At 47.5% G+C, this 20,927-nt stretch overlaps 1 protein-coding gene across 1 annotated transcript in view; it reads left to right on the forward strand.

The window, feature by feature from the left end:
- The window catches only part of LOC144132418 (glutamate receptor ionotropic, kainate glr-3-like), a 159,786-nt gene that overhangs the window by 66,638 nt on the left and 72,221 nt on the right, over positions 1-20,927 (forward strand). The window contains exon 3 of the mRNA XM_077664817.1: positions 2,781-2,965. The gene's annotated coding sequence lies outside the window, so the exon portion shown is untranslated. The remainder of the gene's footprint in view (positions 1-2,780; positions 2,966-20,927) is intronic.

Consider the following 20,927-nt stretch of genomic DNA (forward strand, 5'->3'; position numbering starts at 1 on the left):
ATAAAGCGCATTACTGAAACTAGCGCAGCAGTTTAATATTTGCACCAAATTTGGGTACATATCGCATGCATAAATAACGAAAACACTTTTCATCGCCGCGTCCCCTCTCAATCTCGCCACGTGTCTGTTAGTAGCACGCCTGCTTCTCCAAACAAGCTTCGCGATCATGGACCACATCATGAAACATGACACATGCGTGATGCAATATATGAAAAAGCATGTGGCGTTTAGCACACTTAAGGTACGTTTTTCTAAGCATGCCAACGTGACCGCGCAAGAACTTACCAGACTTCTTTCAACTCGAATCAGATAATTACGTCAGTCATATTTAAAAAAACATTTTCAGGTATATATTAAATGCCATAAAACGCGTCGTTTAAACATGCTGTGCTATTAACAAAAGAACGCATTTCTTGGGGGCGAGTGAACTTGCTGGCGCCCCGTGCGCACCGGCTCAAGGTGATAAGTACGTGCACAGCTACATATGTGCTTTTTTTCTTTGCACAGTTATGAGCGCAACATGCTGATGTTCAGGTGAATGAACGCAGTAACTTGCATGCTATTAAGTGCATTGAGTGGCAGTGCCGATCGACTCCCAGAATTCGCGTTTTACTACCGCGGCCCATTCCCTGTTAGCCAGTTTCCTTATGCGGTATTTATGTGCTAGAAACAGATCGGGGCTAATTTAAATTTCCTTTTATGCTACTACGCGGATCCAGCAGTGACGCAGCTGGTCAGTACATGCTGCTTCTGCAGTGCACAGGCATGATGCAGCCGCCGATAGCTAAGGCAGCTGCGGTAGGCACGGGCAGCAGGAACCTGTTTTGCCTGCCATGCGAAAGTCGCTCCTGATATCAGCGCCACCGCAACCTCGTGACGTCGCGGGGTGAAGGAGGTCCATAGCGTGAACGAGTTAATGCCCATACGTACGGAATTTTTTATTCTCAATTTCACATTCATATGTCCCTGGGAGTCCTCATACCACGCCTAGCACAGTGGCGCAGCAGTTAATGGATGCACCACTGCCCTGCGATGGCAGGTGCTGCCCCCGGTGAGTCTTCTGGTGTTCTTCCACCCACGTGCTCTTCCCGAGCAACCTCTTGCCATCACCCGTTAATTTAACTGCCACCTGCCAGGGTGGTTAGTATGCTCTCAATCCAATGAGTCGGTTGTGATGACTTCACAAGGTCACGTTCCCATTGCAGCCCACCTAGGCTGCTCCTTCTGGTGTGGCTGCCCGGACAACCCTACGCCACGCTATTTATCGCTCAAAATACCGACAAAGTCGATGCCGTATTTTCTGCGCTGTAGCGTTAATACTAAAAAAATCCACCATTTACGGCATCTGCACATCAACTTCTTTTATGCATCCGTATCATGAATGCATTTGTTATATCCTAGAAGTTCTAGTTAAACAACGTTATCCATGCAGATGGGCTTGGAAGAAAGTGAAAAAGACGAAGAAGTAGTGGACGAAGAAGAAGGTGGCCTGAATTGAATGCAATCCCTTCCACGAGAGAAATGTAACGTCTTCACGTCGCGTCCACAAGTTTCGATTTGAGCGCGGAAGCCTAAGAACGCACGCTAAAAACCGGATAGAGCGCGCCAGGAGAAATGAGTCATTTCCGAATAGGATTACTGAAATTGGCATAAACGTCAAGCAACTGTAGGAACTCACTTGGAACCTTTTCAGATTTCGACTGAAGGCGATTTTGAGCCGAGAAATTTCAGTGTGTATGTCTCGCGCGTTGTGTTTGCGACATAACCTCTGCATAAGCGCCAAATCGTACTGTGCGGCATCAAATGTTTCTTTTTTGTGTGTAATACAGCAAAATTAGAGTGGTAAGCACAAGGCTGCTCAAAATAGCAAACAAAAGATTGTTTCGTAAAAGTTATGTTCTCACCTGAGGCCGAGGCATTCATGACGCTTCACTTATTGATGTCATGGTTGACGACATATGTTAATAAACTTGGGGGCAAAGTAAGATTCTGATTGTAATCTCCACAGAAAAAAATAAAACTTGCTTTTATTGATGAACAAATAAGGAAACAGGTCCAAGGTCGGCTACTTCCTCACAAATTATGGTAATGAATAATATGATTTTTTTTGGCGCAAGGACATCTCTGCCTAAAGAATGTCATGGTACACGATTTTTCTCCTGCTCAAGGTGGTATCAACGACGTAATTTCCATGCATTTCACCCTAAATGAACCAAGCACCAAAAAGAGAGCTTGTACCCATTGTATTGTCTTCAGATTGAGAGCGCTCCGTAATTTGCCCCTAGTGCTGAAAGTCACACAGTCATTGATGGTAACTTTTTAAACACATTTCAGCGTGTTTTTCTGAAAAACTTGTGTTTAACGATTCTTTTTTTTTCTGGAACAACCCTGTCTTTGATCGACTTGCGTGCAAACGTGGCAGTGTTGAACAGTGTCCTATTTTTTGTGAGCGCGCTGCGCAGTATTTCTTAACATACAGCAAAGCGTATCAGATTATCTTAAAATGTTGAAGTGAATATTTTGTGCGTCCTCTACCTGTTATCCTAATATCATTGTTCCATCTATTGGATGTACTATCTACGGTTGTATTATGCTTCGTTGCGTTCTACCACCCGCTTCTCCCGGAGGGCTGATATCATGGCGGGCTGAACGCAGTAAATATTAAAGATATTCAGCTCTGACAGACTGAAGACGCTATGTGCCGTCTAACAGTATAAAAGCACGGCTGTTTTCAGGTGTTAATTGGTGCACTGATGGAGCAACTGTCGCGACATTTGCAGCGGTTCTCCTTCGCCTGCTGCACGCGGTAGGGTGCGCGGCCAACGTGGTCGTGGAGTCCGGCGATGGAAGGGCCAACTCTTCGAGCGGGGGCTTCTTCTCCTGGACACGTGACCCACACCACAAGTACAAGGTCCTACTGGCCAACGCGTCGTACCGCACCATCACCGGTCTGCTCGAACCGCTGGTGAGTGCACTGTGTGAGGAGCGTGTACTTCGCCGAACAACCCAACGGCCAAGGTTTGCCGTGGAACGCAACGCGTTCTTGTGATTAGGCACGGCAAAGTGGAGGGTGGGGGGGGGGGGCAGGCACAGAATACTGCACTGACGTACGACAGAAATAGTTTACTGGGACACACGCACAAAATTTCTAATGCAAAGAAACAATATTGTTACGGCCTTTGCTCAAGGTCGGTTCACGCCAGGCGTACAATTCCCCGATAGTGTCCGCCCGACTTAGCTTCCACCTCATTTTCACTTGTACTGCCTCGTCTTCGTTCGTCCGTGGTATTTGCCCCCTACGCAGACGAAGCCCGCCGGGCGAGTTATGTTGTGTCCCTAGAGTGGCATGGCTTCAGACGAATGATATGTGAGAGTTCAGTTTTCGCGGAATGGAGACCAGTTTCTCTGAGGCACGCAATCTGATATGTGATGTCACTAATTTTGGCCACAACCACGTAAGGACCATCCTAGTGGGCTAGTAGCTTTTGGTGCAAGCCGCGGCGCCCAACTGGGCGCCAAAAACAGACACTATCGCCCAGAGCGTAGACAACGTTGCCGGCGTGGCTATCGTAGCGGTCATTGAAGCGCTCTTAAGAAGCAATGCATTGCAGGCGGGCAACCCGACGAGCTTCTTCAGCTGAAGACGGGATCTCAGCGATAGACCGGTTGTCACTAGTAGAAAACGGTAGGATGGTGTCCAGGGTGCAGCGAGGCGGGCGAGTGTACAAGAGGTAGAATGGACTGTAGCGGGTCGTTTCATGAGCGGAAGAACTGAAGGCGTATGTGAAGAAGGGCAGTGTGGTGTCCCTGTTCTTATGGTCAGAGTCCACATACAAGTCAAGCATGTTGGTGAGTGTTCTGTTTATGCGTTCCGTCAGTCTGTGGGTGATATGGCATTCAGTGCCTGTAGGTAATCGTGCACAAACGTAGCAGCTCTTCGACGATATCGGCCGTGAATTGGCGACCTCGATCCCCGATTACCATCCGCGGTGATGCATGCCCCAAGAGGACAGAGTTCAGAAGAAATAGCGACACTTGATACGCGGTAGCCGATGGTAGAGCATCCGCTTCATAATAACATAGAAGGTAGTCAGCACATACACAATCCAGCGACTGCCATTTGGAGATTTGGTAAAAGGTCCAAGCAGATCAATTGCAACCTGCTCGAATGGACTGCTGGGAGGCGTCGCAGGGTGAACAAGGCCAGGTGAAGCGGAGGTAGGGCATTTGTAGCGCTTATAATGCGCGCAACTGGCCACATATTGTTCTGTCGTGGAATGCATTTTCTGCCAGTAAAACCGCTCTTGAGCTCAGTGGAACCTGCGAGCAGATCCCAGATGTCCGGAGGCAGGGTCGTCGTGCCTGGCACGCAAAATAGAGGAGGACAGAGCCGTCGGCACAACGAGCAGGTGTAGTGGGCCAACAAGGGAGTAGTTAGTTTTCCATACCAGACAGTCGCGGATAAAAATGGCATTAACTCCATGGTTGCGCGCGAAGCCAAATAGGGGTTGTAGAGCCGGATCTTCATGCTGCTCAGTTTTAAACTCACGGACGTCAGGAAACTCTGGAACGAAGGCAGAGAGGCAACGGTCGAAATTGTAGCTGCCACACTCAGTTGAGGACAGTGGCATTCGCGAAATATAGTCTGCATCGGCGTGTTGCCGCCCGCTCTTGTACATGGCATTGATGTCATACTCCTGTAGACGGAGGGCCCAGTGCGCGAGTAGTGCCATAGCAGATTGCCGTGTGCGTCCCGGTGTTCGCTGCACGTGCCTACCGTGAAATGTTCGAAGCGATTGTGAAATCCGTACATTCGACCTGCTTAAAGCGCAATGTTTTAGTGCCGCACTGTCTGATATTTGTTAACTGCTGCGCGTAGTTTCTGGAAAATAATTCATCTTCTCAACCCATCGTTTTGCTGAGCGGCTTAAAACTCACTTTATGTGAACCCGATGCGCTTTCAGCTTTGTTGTCAGTCGCAGCTTCCCCAGCTGAACCTGTCCAAGAGTCTAGCGCTGAGCGCTAAATTCTTGGCATCATCAACGAAACGCTCAGCTACACTCACCGTTGCTTTCTGTTAGACCTTCTGCTGCAGTACGTTGCTGTCTTCAACTTCACCCAGCCCAGTGGACCACCCTCTACTCCTACGTGTCGCACCCGTCACACTTTCGGCACCGGTCCGTCTCGCCCAATCCGTCAAAATCCTTACCATGCGTCTCAAGGTAATTAACGAGCAAGTCCAAGAGATGCTTGAGCAGGAGGTCCCTCAGGAGCCGTCAAGCGCTTGGGCTGCACCCGTAATTCTTGTCCGCAAGAAAGATGGCACGTGGCGATTTTGTATGGACTTACGCCGTTTAATTGACTTAACCAAAAAGATGCATATACCCTTTGCCTCGCATTGGTGACGCCATCGACTGACTCTCTGGCGCTTCTTACTTTTCTTGCGCAGATCTGCCACCAGGATACTGGCAGATTCCGCTGGATCTGGCAGACAAAGAAAAAAGGGCGTTTATAACGCCGGATGGACTCTGAATTTATGTGATATGCCGTTTGGAGTTTGCAATGCACCTGCAACTTTTGAGAGATTTATGAATATGGTATTTCGTGGTGTAAAATGGGACATTTGTCCACTCGTATGCTATCTTGATGACATCGCAATTTTCGGCAAAACGTTCGACGAGCATAACGACCGCTTAGCCCGTGTGTTAAACTGCTAGCATAACGCCGGCCTGGTCCTCAATCGAAGTGCCGCTTTGGCGAGTGTCAAGCATTGGTGTTCGGCCACCTCTTCGATGAGCAGGGCGTGAGGCCAGATCTTCAGAAAACAGTGACTGTGGCATCATTTCAAACACCACAGACAGTCAAAGGGGTTCGCTGTTTCTTGGGGTTATGTTCCTATTTCCGGCGTTTTCTTCACCGCTTTTCCCAGATTGGCTATCCGCTGACGTGCCTCCTCCACAAAGGAGTTTCGTTTGAATGGACTCCCGAGTGGGATGCCTCCTTCCGCCAGCTGAAGTTTCGCTTGACCTCAGATCCCGTCCTGCAGCATTTCGAGCCCTCCGCAGCATCAGAAGATCATACTGATGCTAGCGGTGTTCGCATCGGCGCTGGTCTGGTTCGACGCCACGACGATCGGGAGCACGTTATTGCATACGCGAGCCGCTCCTTCAGCAAGCCAGAGCGCAACTACACTGTTACGGAACAAGAGTTCCTTGCTTTGATGTTCACCGTGCAGAGGTTCCGATCATACCTCTATGGCCACCCATTCACCATTGTGACTGATCACCACTCTCTCTGCTGGCTCGTAATCTCCGAGATCCATGCGGGCACCTCGCTCTCCCTTCTACTGCTTCGTCTTCGCTCCTCTGTGGCAGTGTTATCCATTTCATGGGAGTAAGAAGACGCCTTGTAGCAAGTTTCAGTCTTGGGTTTTGAGTAGAATATGTTTTAATATGATTTTAAATGTTGTTCGAGCAGCCACTTGGCATTTCCACCCGAATCGAGAGACTTCCAGAGGCACGCGCCCTGATTATTTTGACGGCACCGAAAGGAGAGTTGTTGACAGTAACGTCCACTGCTTGAGAGTGACGCTGACGTAATAGGAGTGTGGTATTCCGGGTTGGCAAGTCTACTGTGGTGTCAAGGTGCACTCCAGAGCTGGCGCCGGCCGAGGCCGAAATTGCCGGTACAAATTCGTTTGTAATTAATTATTAACGCTCAACACTGGTGTCCATAGCTCATTTTCATGATGACTATGCCTGTAGGCCTTTTTGAAGACAAAAAAGGGACAACCAAAATCTTTGGGTCTGTCGCCTTTCAATTGGACACGGAGGGCAACTCCTTCAGGTTTTAGTTCTCAGTAACATCTATTAACTAAGCTTTGCAGGACAATCCTCACGTGAGTTTGACAGCGAAAGGCACTTTCTTTCCTGATCAATTTGAAGTTAACGTTTTAATACCGTTTCACACTATCCAGGCCAATCACGTTGGCGATTTCAGTTTCATGATCTTAGGGCGTCAAAAAAGGCAGTATGCTAGTGAGGCCGAACTTACCCAAATATTGAGGCGTGTAATTCTGTGTCCGCTGCTTCATAAAAAAAAATGGCATCCACAGTTTTTTGAAAAATTGGAGGAGACACTTAAGCTTCGCCTTAAGGGCATGACACTATAGCGTAATAGGTTAACTGACACATACGAAGAAGGTCGTACTTCACTTCAAATTCATAGATCGCTGGGAGTTCTCATATACCCCTTGCAGTAGTGGTGCAGCGGTTAGGCGATGCTCCACTGCCTTGGGATGGCACGTGCTCCTAGAGGTGGACTTTGCGCGGTGCAGGTTGCTCCTCCCGAGCGACCAATCAATATTTTTGACTGCCACCTGGAACGGTGGGCAGTTTGCTCATGACACGGTAGGAAGGTTGTGATAATGGCGCAAGGTCATGTGACCTCGGTGACCCACCTGCCTCTTAGATTGCTCTCTGCTCGCCAACTGCCAGAGTGATGCTCGTCACTTTTCGCTCACAACGCCGAAAACGTCGAAACCGGATTTTCTATACAACGAGGCCTTTAAGGCTACCGCGTTAATACAGATAACGGCATTTTGCCGTACTAATGGAGCATCCAGTGCAGTCAGGTCTTGTGGCGGGTTGTCCTAGTGAACGCGTTTAAAATGAAATTCGCTCTGTCTCAGGTTAAGCCGTAGTTACATATTAAATTTGCACCAGTAAATATGAAAGTGTAATGCGTTTAGCCTGAGTGGGTAGAATATCTTCCAGAAACCTTATTGTGAGTTTTCTTTTTCGCGATAGGCTTTTTTGAAACAACACACTAGGCGACGTCTGCCGACACGGACAGATCAAAAGAGCTGGTCAGTGCGACGACTCTCAAGGCACGCAAACCAGTCTTAACAGCCAACTTGCTGCCACGGTCAGAGGACTGCTTCAGAGCAAACTCGCAGTGTGTCCACCCCGCTTTGATGCCAACACTTCTCTCTACTGCCCCATGTTTACTTAGCTGAGTGAGATTCATCCGAAACGCCGTTAGTCATTGCCTAGTGCACCGATTTTTATTTTTTTCTGTGGCCAAGACACGTTTCATTTCTGAAACAAAGCCCGCGGACAGTCCTCGTCCCTTATGTTGTTGCTACTGCGTAATTACAATGAGAAGGTGCGCCTTGGAAAGGGCAGGACAAAAGAAAGCGCCTTTCTGCTGTCCTGTCCCGTCGGTCTGCGCTGTTCCATAACAAGCGAATAAGCAACATGCCAAGCTGCTGGCCTGGGAAAGAAACTAAGTTATATAGGATAACAACGGCGACCAGATTTGCATACGAACGCTTGTACACGGTGCTTACATTCGGTCGCGCTACAAAACCTCGCAGGACATGACAGAGAGTGTATTCTTACACTGAATTCGAATATTCATTTAATAAAGAAGGAGGACACTTGTTTCCGCGGTTCTAGAGGTTTACTTGCAGAGTAGAGCACACAATGCCCGATGTGTGGTACGTCTTGGCGTAGCCCCCAAACCACACGCACTCTTTCATGTATCTATCCGGCCACATTTTAAGATAAATGGCTCTGCTTGGGTAGATGTCTCTTTGCAGTCGTCTCAGCGTGGTGGCCTGCTCCACAGTTCATACAAGCGATGAAAATTTCAACAGGAGATGATTGTTGTGAGACTCTGAGCACATTGACAAATGAAAAGTTCAAACAAGAGATATGGCGAAAAATGGACAGTGAATTTTAGGGCTAGGAGGTTCGGTAAAAGGGGGGTAAAAGACATAAGTGGTTCAGAAAGCTAAAAATGTTCTTTGGAATGAAAGATTACTTGTTTTGCAGACAAGCTGTCTCTTATGTAAGTAGGCTTATGGAAGGACTGCTGATGCACGTGGCGCCGGGGTTTATAATCAGGTATGCTTCATGAATTTCTCGTGTGCATACTTGATTCGGAACCGCGGCGCCACGTTCTTCAGCCATCCGTTCACAGGCATGCTACATAAGAGACAGCCTGTGTGTAAAAGAAGTAATTTTTCATTCCTTAGAACATTTTAGCTTTTTTAACCGCTTATCTATTGTATCCCCTTTTACTGAACCTCATATAACCCTAACCCCCACAGGGGAGCGTCTGCAGCTTGCAGTTGTTGGTGAGTGGCGACACCGCGGGTTCCCGAGCATCCGAAGGGAATCCCCGCAGCGGGACGATGGCGAACAGTGCATCACCATGGACCCAAGCACCCGCGCTTAGCCGTGCGTTGCATCGCCGTGTCAGGGGAAAAGGGGATCCTGGTGGTTGAGCTGATGCCGAGTGTTTGGACCTTTAAGGTCCCTCGGCGGAGGCAACGCATCACTTTGGCCCCAGCTTCCTATAGACGGCACCTCCGGCCTGACCCGACCGGGGGAAGTCGGCAGTCGCCTTTTCCTATCCTCCCCTCGATGTTTTTCGTTCCTATTTCTTCCTTACAATTCTGTCTCCTATTCACTTCTTAGATTTTCCCTTCTTCCTGGCGGCGAGGGTTAACCGTGTGTAGCCAACCACCCTCAGTTGCGTCATATTTGGTTATAGTTGGGGTGTACAGCTGGTGTGGGCAGGGCTTGCTTGCTAGTTCTTGTCCCGTCCCCTTGTAGGGCTCCATGGGGGATGGCTGGCACCATGGCCGAAAAATATAAACTTTTTATGGCTAGACTCCTATCCAATCAGAAGAGAGTGCAGAGTTTCTTTTTAAAAAACAACATTCACCAAATTCTATGTCCTCCGCAGCGAATCAGCTGAGAAACAAGCCAGAATTCTATCCCCATTCCTTGTGTCGAAATGACTAACAGATGCCCTGGGCCTTGGCTACAATATGTTCAAAACGGCCAGCGGATACTTGCTGTAATAACTCCTTGGCGATGTCCAGAACTCTAAAATCGCAAACATTGCGTCTATTGGAGAAATCCCGGTCTCCATTACAGCACACCGATCTCTAAACTACGCCCGCGGCGTAATCTCTGAAAATGACTTCATACACCAAACTGAAAAAGAAATGCTGAAGGCTTGTCCGATTAAAATGTCACAGATGTGTACGAAATTAAAATCCGGAAGGACAACAATGAAATAGATAGAAAACACTTGGTTGTAGAGAGAGAGAAAGACAAACGGAAAGGCAGGGAGGTTAACTAGACAGCGCCCGTATGCGTCCCTATACGTAGGAAGGGGAACGGGGGAGAGATAGAAAGAGGAGAGAACAAAGGGAGGTGATCACTTTTCCACATGTCCGTTGGCCATTACTTGCAGGGCACACAGGGCACACACTGATAGTCCACAACCATACACTCAGTCCTGAGTCCTTCAAGAATTTGAAAAGTGCCTTCAAAGCTGTCCTCTGCGATGAAGGCTTACTCCAAGGACCCAGAATATTGGCTTCAGTAAGTGGCCGAGGATCTAAACGGCGGAGTGTTGCAGCCAGGAGTGCACGCTCACGCTGAAACCGAGGGCAGTTACAAAGGTGTTCTATATTTTCGTCGCATCCACAGATCTCACACGCAGGAGAGTCTGCCATTGCGATTAAGTGGGAGTAGGCATTTGTGAACACCACTTCCAGCCACAGGCGACACAACAGCATAGCATCGCAGCGGGAGAGACCGGACGAAGGACTGAGTCGAAGTAAGGGGCCTAGGCGGTGCAGACGGCATGTAGAGTTTGCCAGTAGAACACCATGACGCTGAAAGCTCTCTTCGTTCAAGCATTCGCAGTTGTCTTGCTGCTTCGGGTCTTGTCAATGGTATCTGGACAATGTTGGCACTGCCGTGAGCACTTGGTTGTAACATTCAACACAAGCACATTACCTGAAACCATCGAAGTAGGATACCTAAAAGTAAATGTCAGGCACTACATTCAGCACCCACGAAGATGTTTCAATTGTCAAAGGTTTGGCCACTGCTCACAGAGATGCCGCAGTCGCAAAAAGTTAGCAAAATGCGCTTCAAAAAATCGCGTTTCTGAGGAATGTGACGCAGCCCTGCGCTGCACAAACTGTGAAGGAGACCATGCTGCATACACCAGGGAGTGTCCGTCCTGGAAGAAGGAAAAGGAGATAATTACCATAAAGACCAAGGAAAACATTTCATTTTGAGAAGCGAGAAGGCGATTTGCCCTCACTAACCACTTCTACTTCACTGCAAACTAAAACATCGCCCATGTCGTGCGCTGAGGCGTAGCACCGCACACCATTCCGGCACCTGCAGAGGCCACTTCCACCGAGCCGATGGCAGGGCCATACACGCCCCAGGCAGGGACAGCGAAAGCTTCCCTGCCGTTGCCAAAGCAGGGAGCGGCGGTCCACGGGTCGGCATCCCGCAGGGTTTTCCCCAGTCCCGGGATATCTGAAACGCACACACCAGCGGCGAAGCCGCGGTCCTCCAACCCCTCTCGTGAGGTGATGTACACAATTCCTCCCTCGCACCCGCTGCAGCGGCGGCAAAGCTCTCTCGAGCGCAGAAAAAGGGATAAAATCCCGGTTACAGGTCCAAAAGAACCACAAACCTAGTTTTTAAAAATTATCCCCAACTAGTCTACAATCACTACAAGCTACACTGACGTAACGGATATTTTAACTTCATTCTCCCCGGTAGCACTGTCTGCAGGAGACTAGCCTAGGACCACAGAAAAAATACTCTTAAGAAGTACCAAGTCTTTAGCTGCTACCGAGCGAACTCTGGAGGTACTGCTTGTGTGGTCTGGGGGATGTTGCGACTAGAAAAATCGACCTTAAATCCTCATAAGAAGCAGTTGCTGTCACTGCCTCGATTCTAAATCATTAACAATATGTTCCATATACATAGAACCTCACCTAGCCATCACACTTCACGACTTAGAAAGTCTTAATACAACTGTCGGAACCATACCTTATAGTTGGGAATTTTAATGCTCACTCTTCGTTTTGGGGAAGTGAGCAAACGGAGCTCTGAGGCCGGATTTTAGAAGATTTCATCCTCTGCAAAAATGTCTGCCTCTTGAGAACACAGGCAAACACACTTACTGTTCTCCAAGCAGTGGGAAAATGAGCTGCCTAGATTTATCCTTTTGTTCACGAAGTGTTTTTACCGATTTTAAATGGGGTGTTCTTGACAACCTGCATGGGAACAATCACTGTCTTTTCATAATAAACCTCTCAGTCTTACCACCTGTCATACCGACCAAGCCATGGCGTTGGAAGTTACATTTAGCTGACTGGGAATTGTTTACAGAAAAGGCCAGTTTAGAGAATATTGCTTTAGAAAATCTCAGCATTAACGAAATAAACAAAACGTTTACAACATGCATTCTTACTGCCACATAGCTATCAATTCTAAAATCCTCAGGTGTGGTTCACCAGAACCGCAAAGTGTGGTACACACGTGAATGCAAGGAGGCAAAAAAACAACAAAATAAAGCCTGAGAAGTCTTTCGGAGATAACCAACACAAGAGAACCTTATCCTTTTCAAAACGGCTAGGGCACAAGCCAGATATATTCGGCACAATGCAGACAAATTATCCTGGAAACCTTACGTGTCTTCTGTAAACAGCTCAACAACATACAAAAAATGTGGGAACAGGTTCGAAAACTAAATGGCACCTACTAACCTTTCACAATTCCTCTTTTAACAACACCTCGTACACAAACAAATATAGGGGAACAGGCAGACATATTGGGGGACCACTTTGCTGCGGTTTCAAGTTCTTTGCACTTTAGCCAGTCATTCTTAAAATGTAAAAACATAGCGGAAAAACAAATACTCCCAACAGGTGGAGGTGGAAATGAAAAATACAGTAGCCTTAATAAACTTCAAGAAATCAATACTATACGGTCTGCTGGCAAGAAAACTGCTCCAGAATCCGACCAAATACACTATGAAATGCTTGCCCATCTTCCCAAGTCTACTGTAGAGGCAATTTTGAGTGTTTTCAAGGAAAGATACCTGAGGAGTGGAAAAAAGCCATTATAGTACCACACCTGAAACCTGAAAAGCCACCAACGTCCCCCAGTAGCTATAGGCCAATAGCCCTTACTAGCTGTCTCACTAAATCATTTGAAAGTGCTGTGAACATCAGGCTGATGTTTGTTCTTCATTCTCTTGAACTTCTCGACATCCACCAATGTAGGTTTAAAAAATCTTGTTCGATAACTGACGATCCCGTCCGCCTCGAAAATACAATTAGAGAAGCATTCATACTTAAAAAAAAACACCCTCTAGCAGTATCCTTTGATATGGAGAAGGCTTACGATACCACCTGGAGGTTTGGAATTCTTCGCGACCTTGAAGACATAGAGATCCGTGGACGGACGCTGTACTGTGTAAAAGATTTTCTGTCTGAGCGCTCATTCCACGTACGCCTAGGTTCCACCCTTTCCGAAAAATTCTTACAAGATAATGGGGTACAGCAGGCGTGCATTTTAAGACTACCCTGTTTGCCGTGAAAATGAATCCCATAGGTAAGATAATTCCAAAGTCCATTATGTATTCTATATATGTTGATGACCTTCAAATAGCATGCACATCCTCCTGCCTATCAGCCTGTGAGCGACAGATACAACTAAAATTAAACAGACCTGCGCTTTGGGCAGACAGATATGGGTTTAAGTTCTCCCCACAAAAAACTGTTGCTGTTCTGTTCTCGCTTAAAAGAGGTTAAAAGATTGATCCCACGCTGCACTTAAATGAATTTATGTTTCCAGTAAAACAAGAACATAAATTTTGGGCTAACATTTCACAAGAAACTCACATTTGTGCCACACCTAAACATCACTAAGAAGAAACCCTCCCATTCCCTGAATATATTAAAAGTACTGTCAAGAGAACACTGGGGATCTGATAGAACATGTCTTCTACAAATCTGTAGGTCCGTAGTGCGTTCTACCCTAGACTATGGATGCGTTGTGTATGGGTCCGCGAGGGCATCATGTCTAAAACGACTTGACCCAGTGCTTAACCTTGGTTTACGTCTTGCGACTGGCGCATACAGATACCCTCCATAAATAGTCTCTATGTCGAAATCAATGAATCCTCCCATACAGACATAAGAACTGTTGTGCTCGCATGCACATATGCCCTAAAAATCCGCTCACTACCAAAATATCTCTGTTATCACATAGTTACCAAGTGCCCCTCCAGGACACTGTTTAACAACAAGCCCCAGTCAGTCAGACCTTTACTTCTCCGCTTCGAGGATATTTGCCAAAACTTGCAAGTATTAGGTGCCTCCTGATGTCGCCTCAAGGCGCGACCCACTGGCCCCATGGTACAGCCTTCCCACTGTATGCAACTTCACGTTAACACACCTCCGATAAAAACACCCCACGAGCACATATTGCAGGAATACCGGGCACTGCAAGAAAAATGCGCGAACTATACGGATTTTCAGACTGATGGCTCAAAAACAGCAGAATATGTTGGAAGCGCAGTCGTACAAAAGAACTGGCAAAAAAATAGTTATTGTGCCACACTGTGCATCCATTTTTACAGCGTGAGGCTATGCAGTCTCTCTAGCTGTAGGTAGAATAACAGAAAGAACATCCAAAACGGCATAATCTACACCGATCCATTTGGCGGGCGCACGGCATTGCATTACATAATTGCAGTCGAACCATTCATAGAAAACATATTACACAACAAAGACAAAGTCAGAACACAGGGACATGTAATAAATGTCTGCTGGGTACTGAGCCATGCTGGAATATATGGTAAAGAAAGAGCCGACAAATCCGCTGGACAGGCTGGCAGTCGTGCAATCGAGAAAGTCATTGTGCCCCATAGAGACTGCATGCAATTAATAGACAGTAATCTGAAGGTTAAATGGCAACAAACCTTGGACAGGGAAGCAAATCACAAACTGCATTTGTTAAAGCTCGTATTGGGCTAATGGAAAACCTGTAGTCACTAGGAACGTTTCGCGGAAGTAACTTTATGCTGTCTCTGTATTGGACATACACGCATTCCTCTTCACCCAGCATTGATTTTAGGTCAAGATGCATTTATTGGTATCCCAAATGTTTGTAGCTTTTAAGGAAAACAGGCCTCCTTGAAAAGCTCTAAATTCCGATTCTGTGCCTTCCTACATATGGTGGTACACCTTAACCACTTTCTCATTCATGAGAAGAGGGCTGAGGTTTTTTTTTATTTTTATGGGTTGGGAGCCTCGAGATCCTTGCCGTGGCAAGGATCTCTTTTTGAAGCTCCCATGAATAGCCATTTTTAAAGTTTCTTTACTTTCGCATTACTAACAAGCACGAACTAAACTTTTAGGCCCTCTACAGCATTGATAGGTTTTAATGTTTGTAAAATTCAGCAGAAAACAATTTTCCTATCCTTTGAGCTTGGCGCATGATAGCCGTATGCTTATGTGCCATTAAACTCAACAACACACAACATAATCCTATAGCCCTCAGATTCACGGTCCAAGTCCATTTTTCGCCACATATCGAGAACTTCTCATTTGTCACTCTGCACACAGACTCACACCATGTTTTCTTGTTGAAATTTTATCCTTTTTATTCGGCCTTTACACCGTCCCTGATTTTGACTGACCAGCTGGTAACTCGCCTCAAGACTACTTATTGTGTGCACATCTTCGAATACAGTTGTTTTTAGTCAGCGCCAGCGTCTTTCATCTCTACCTCGTCCTGTGTAGTAGTAGTAGTAGTAGTGGTAGTAGTAGTAGTAGTAGTAGTAGTAGTAGTAGTAGTAGTAGTAGTAGTAGTAGTAGTAGTAGTAGTAGTAGTAGTAGTAGTAGTAGTAGTAGTAGTAGTAGTAGTAGTAGTAGTAGTGTTTTATTTAAAAATGAATAAATAAAAAAGGGACAGAAAAGAATGTTGCCGGCAGCGGCAATTGCTATCTAATATCTTAAGCACCGGAGGTGCAGCCGGCGGAGGCGAAAGGGAAAAGATAGCGAGGAGAAGTATAGAGGGGAGTGACAGCAAGAGAGGACAGGGGAAAGCTTTGTACACTATTCACAAAATACATAAAGTAATCAAGTTAGCGCCGCTCGCACGCTAATGTCAATCTGTTCCTGTGTTTGCGCTATTCCCCTTTTTTGTCATGCTACAATTAGCCCGCACCAGTGCCCTCGCGCAATTAGTTTTATTTTCCATATTGTTCGTCCGCGACGTGAACCGTGGCGAAAAGCAACGGCAAGTGGCACGCGAACGGCCACCGTATCGTGCCCGTCTGAGTTTCAAAAACTGCGATGCCCCCAAAATTACGGAGTCTGCAACATTCGATGAAGAGCGAAAGTACAGGCTTTTTTTCCAAAGACTGTTTTCATTGATTTTAAAGGCATGAATGACTCTCAACTCTCTTTTTTTAAGCGGACACGCGAAAGATGATTTTGCTTGGGTCAGAACGTCCTGATTATTGCTAAGTAGAAGACGATAATGAGGGGGTAGTGCCGCGGGACGATTTTGCAAGGCTCTGAACGTCATCCATCGGTCAGGCTATACAGTATTGCTACTACTTTTCCCATAAAAACGCTCCTGCTTCCAGCCCTTAACCGCAGTGTCTTGGCCACTTCCCCGTAGTGGGTATGTGCCAGCTTTATTTGAGGCCTATCAAGAAACCAACTGTGAACGTCCGGATAAGAGCTTTCGCACTAGTATATCGCACAAGCGACGCTCACCATTTTCGTCCAGACTGCAGGGCCGACGAAGCTCGTAAGGAGTGTCGAACACTTGCTGCGTCATCCATCGGGGTCAGCGACGGTTCCGTCAGTGCGACGTGGACGCGTTATGAAAGTAAGTAGCGTGATAAAACTAAAACGACTGTTGGGGCTGGTTGGTAGAGCATTTTCGAAAATGAAGCCCTTTCACGAAACGCCACAGAGCCGATGAACAGTTCTGCTTCGTCGTTCTGTTCATCGTCTCTGTGGCGTTTCATTGAAGTTAGCGCTTCCATTGCAAAAAAATTGGCTGTGGCTTAGCTCTGGCTAACCCTAGTTGAATTGCGAAAGCTTCGTTTCCTCGGCACGTCGTCTACGACGCGCCTCATTCCGATGCTCTCGAGAACTCAAACCGGTCTCTTCCGCAGTTGAAGAGTTGTCGCGTCTCTTTCGCGCTCTTCATAACGACTATATATATATATATATATATATATATATATATATATATATATTGTTACGTGCTTTGCACGCACGGGGGTTTATTCAAAGAGGGGACCGGTCGAAGCAGGATGGAAGCAGGAAGCCTAGCAGCGTCCTTCAGCTCTCTCTTTTTCTTCCTCTTTCTCCGCGGGTCAGTCCTTCATCTTCTGCTTCTTCCGTCGAGGTTCTGTGAAAGCACGTTACATTTCCCTCCTCGCAGACGATGCCCGTCGGGCGAGTTAAACAGACCGTCTGGGATGGAATCGCTTGAGGCGGGCTACATGCACCACCTGAGATTGGCGTGACCGTCGACCACTAGCAGTTAGTCGTGCTATAACGTAATTAACGTCACTTATGCACTCCAACACAACAAATGGTCCAGTGTAGTGGGATAGCAGTTTCTGACACAGACCACGCTTGCGTAGAGGGGTCCACAACCACACAATGTCACCAGGAACATAAGAAACTTCTTGGTGTTGGACGTCGTAGCGGTTCTTGGAACGCTCTTGCGAAGATAAAATTCGAACGCGGGCAAGCTGGCGAGCTTCTTCAGCTCTGCAGAGTGTGGTCGCAAGAGAAGGTTCATCGTGGATGAAAAATGGTAGCATGGTGTCAAGGCCGCAGCGAGGCGAGCGAGCATAGAGCAGGTAAAAGGGGCTGTAGCCAGTTGTCTCATGTTGCGCGGTGTTGTACGCATGAGTGATGAACGGGAGTACGCCATCCCAGTCCTTATGATCTGCAGCGACGTACATGGCAAGCATGGTGGTGAGCGTACGATTAGTGCGTTCTACCACACCGTTCGTTTGGGGATGATATGGCGTGGAGTGGCGAAAACTGCAGCTGCTGAGGCGGAGAAGTTCTTCAACAACGTCCGCTGTAAATTGACGTCCACGGTCGCTAATGAGAACTGCAGGAGGGCCGTGCCTAAGAATGACGAATCGAAGTAAGAAGTTAGATACTTCAGACGCAGTAGCAACTGGTATCGCGGCTGTCTCACAATAACGGGTTAAGTGGTCTACGCACACAAGAATCCATCGATTTCCTTTAGAGGATCGTGGGAAAGGTCCAAGGAGGTCAATGCCAACTTGCTCAAACGGGGCTGTTGGAGGTGTGATTGGCCGCAATTTGCCCGGTGGACTTGAAGTCGGCAGCTTAAAGCGCTGGCATTGCACACAGCTGGCTACATAGTGCTGGATGGTTGAACGCATGTTAGGCCAGTAAAATCGTTGTTGTGTGCGGTGGAGTGTGCGTGTCACTCCCAAGTGCCCAGACGTGGCGTCGTCGTGCATCATTTCAAGAACTGTGATGCGTAGGCTTTCGGGTACGACAAGAAGCATGCGTGCTCCTCCAGAAGCGAAATTCTTCTTATAAAGCAAACCGTCGCTTATGCAAAAACTATTCTTTGCAGAATCTTGAGCGGCATCAAACAAAGAGGTTAATGTTTGGTCCTTGCGTTGCTCAGTTCGAAAAACTTGAAGATCGGGGAAGGCTTGTGAAAGTGACGACAAGTATTCATCAAAGTTGTCTGCGTCGTCCTCAGTCGTTAGAAGCGGCAAACGGGAAAGACAATCGGCATCTGAGTGTTTACGGCCGCTTTTATGCACAACAGTGAAATTAAATTCTTGTAGGCGCAAAGCCCATCGAGCAAGCCGGCCACAGGGGTCACGAAGACTCACTAGCCAGCAAAGCGAGTGGTGGTCGGTCACGACGGTGAAAGCATTCCCGTACAGATAGGAGCGGAAGCGCTGTACAGCGAAAACAACGGCGAGACATTCTTGCTCAGTAACCGTGTAATTTCTTTCGCTCTTACTCAACGAACGGCTGGCATATGCTACCACGTGCTGATCGTGACCATGGCGTTGTATAAGTACAGCGCCGATACCGATACCACTTGCATCAGTGTGCACTTCAATTGGTGCAGATGGGCAGAAGTGGCGTAGGATGGGGCCCGAGGTCAAAAGAAATTTCAGATGCCGGAAAGCTGCGTCACATTCGCTGGTCCAATTGAACGGTGCATCTTTATGCAGCAAACACGTGAGTGCGTAAGCGATGTCCGCAAACCTAGCTATAAAGCGTCGAAAGTACGAGCAGAGCCCTAAAAAACTCTGCAGCTCTTTCACTGATTGAGGCACCGTAAAACTTTTGACAGCTTCAATTTTCTTTGGATCTGGTCGAACACCTTCTTTATCAACTAAATGACCAAGAACAATTGTTTCACGGTTCCCAAAATGACATTTCTTGGAATTGAGGATAAGGCCAGCTCGTTCCATGCAATCAAGCACAATATCCAGACGGCGGTTGTGCTCACTAAACGTTTTGCCAAAAATTACAACGTCGTCCAGATAACATAAACAAATTTTCCACTTGAGACCACGCAGGATTGTATCCATGAACCGCTCGAATGTTGCAGGTGCATTACATAATCCGAAAGGCATAACGTTGAACTCGTAAAGTCCGTCTGGTGTAATGAATGCCGTTTTTTCCCTATCTGCAGCGTGCACGGGGATTTGCCAGTAGCCGGATCTCAAATCAATAGAAGAAAAGTATGAAGCGGAGTGCAGACAATCAATTGCGTCATCTATACGTGGAAGCGGGTAGACGTCCTTCTTCGTGGCCGTATTTAAGCGACGGTAGTCAACACAGAACCGCCATGTGCCATCTTTTTTCTTAACAAGGATAACTGGAGCCGCCCAAGGACTGGAGGATTCTCGAATTATGCCTCGCTTTAGCATCTCTTGAACTTGGTCATCTATTAACTTACGTTCAGTGGCTGAGACTCGATAGGGCTTCTGGCGTATAGGAGGTGCGGAGCCGGTGTTGATCGTGTGGTGAATACGACTGGTAGGCGGTGGTGTTGAATCGTCTTTGGCAAAGTCGAACACGAACACGTGTTTCAGAAGGAGTTCCACTAGAGTGCGACGCTCGGTTGGGGAAAGAGCCTGATTAATCATAGCCTTAACTTGGGTCTCCATATCTCTTTTCACGTGCTGCTCACTGACAGAGTTGGTTAACGCCGCGACGAAACCTGACACACCTTCCTCGAAACGGGCGAGTTTGACGCCCCGGGGCAACACAGCTGGCTCTTCAGAGTGGTTCACTGTCCACAGCTCGGTACGGCCTCTCACCACGGGAACGACGCAACGAGGCACGACGATACTCTTCTTAGAGCAGGCGAGTGTCGTAGGCTCTACCACAGCTTCAAAAGATTCGCACTGATTGTGAATAGAGGAAACCCGCACGAATGCTGCAGAGAAAGCTGGTACAATAGTATCTTCTTCCACCGCAAATGCTCCAAAATCCGGTGTCGAGTTATCCACAAGAGCTGAAAGTAACGAAGAATTCAAAGCAACTTCTCCCGTACGACAGTCTAAAGTTGCACCACACTCTTGCAGAAAATCAATCCCAAGAATCACATCATGCGTTGACCGTGGTAGCACTGCGAATTCTGTTCTAAACGTTAGACCACCAATAACAACATCCGAAGCACACACACCAAGTGGAACCAAAGGTTCACCACCGACACCACGGAATAACGCTGCACGGTCACCACTAAACATCACTTTCCTACCTAAACGATTCTTAAACCTCAAACTCATAACGGATACGGTAGCACCAGTGTCCACAAGAGCCATTGTTTTCACACCATCAATAAACACTTCCAGTTTGTTCTTCAACATAAACACGGGCAGAGGTAGATTGGACGTCATCGACTCGCCGGCGGCCTCACCTCCATCGGCCGCGCCTCCTAGTTTCCCGGAGGCGGAGGGGATGCACGACGTCGAGGAGAAGGTGACCGCCGTTGGCGCTGAGGTGGCGGCGTCACACTGCGGTCAGATGC

Source organism: Amblyomma americanum, chromosome 5 (assembly GCF_052857255.1).
Source record: "Amblyomma americanum isolate KBUSLIRL-KWMA chromosome 5, ASM5285725v1, whole genome shotgun sequence".
Classification (NCBI taxonomy): domain Eukaryota; kingdom Metazoa; phylum Arthropoda; class Arachnida; order Ixodida; family Ixodidae; genus Amblyomma; species Amblyomma americanum.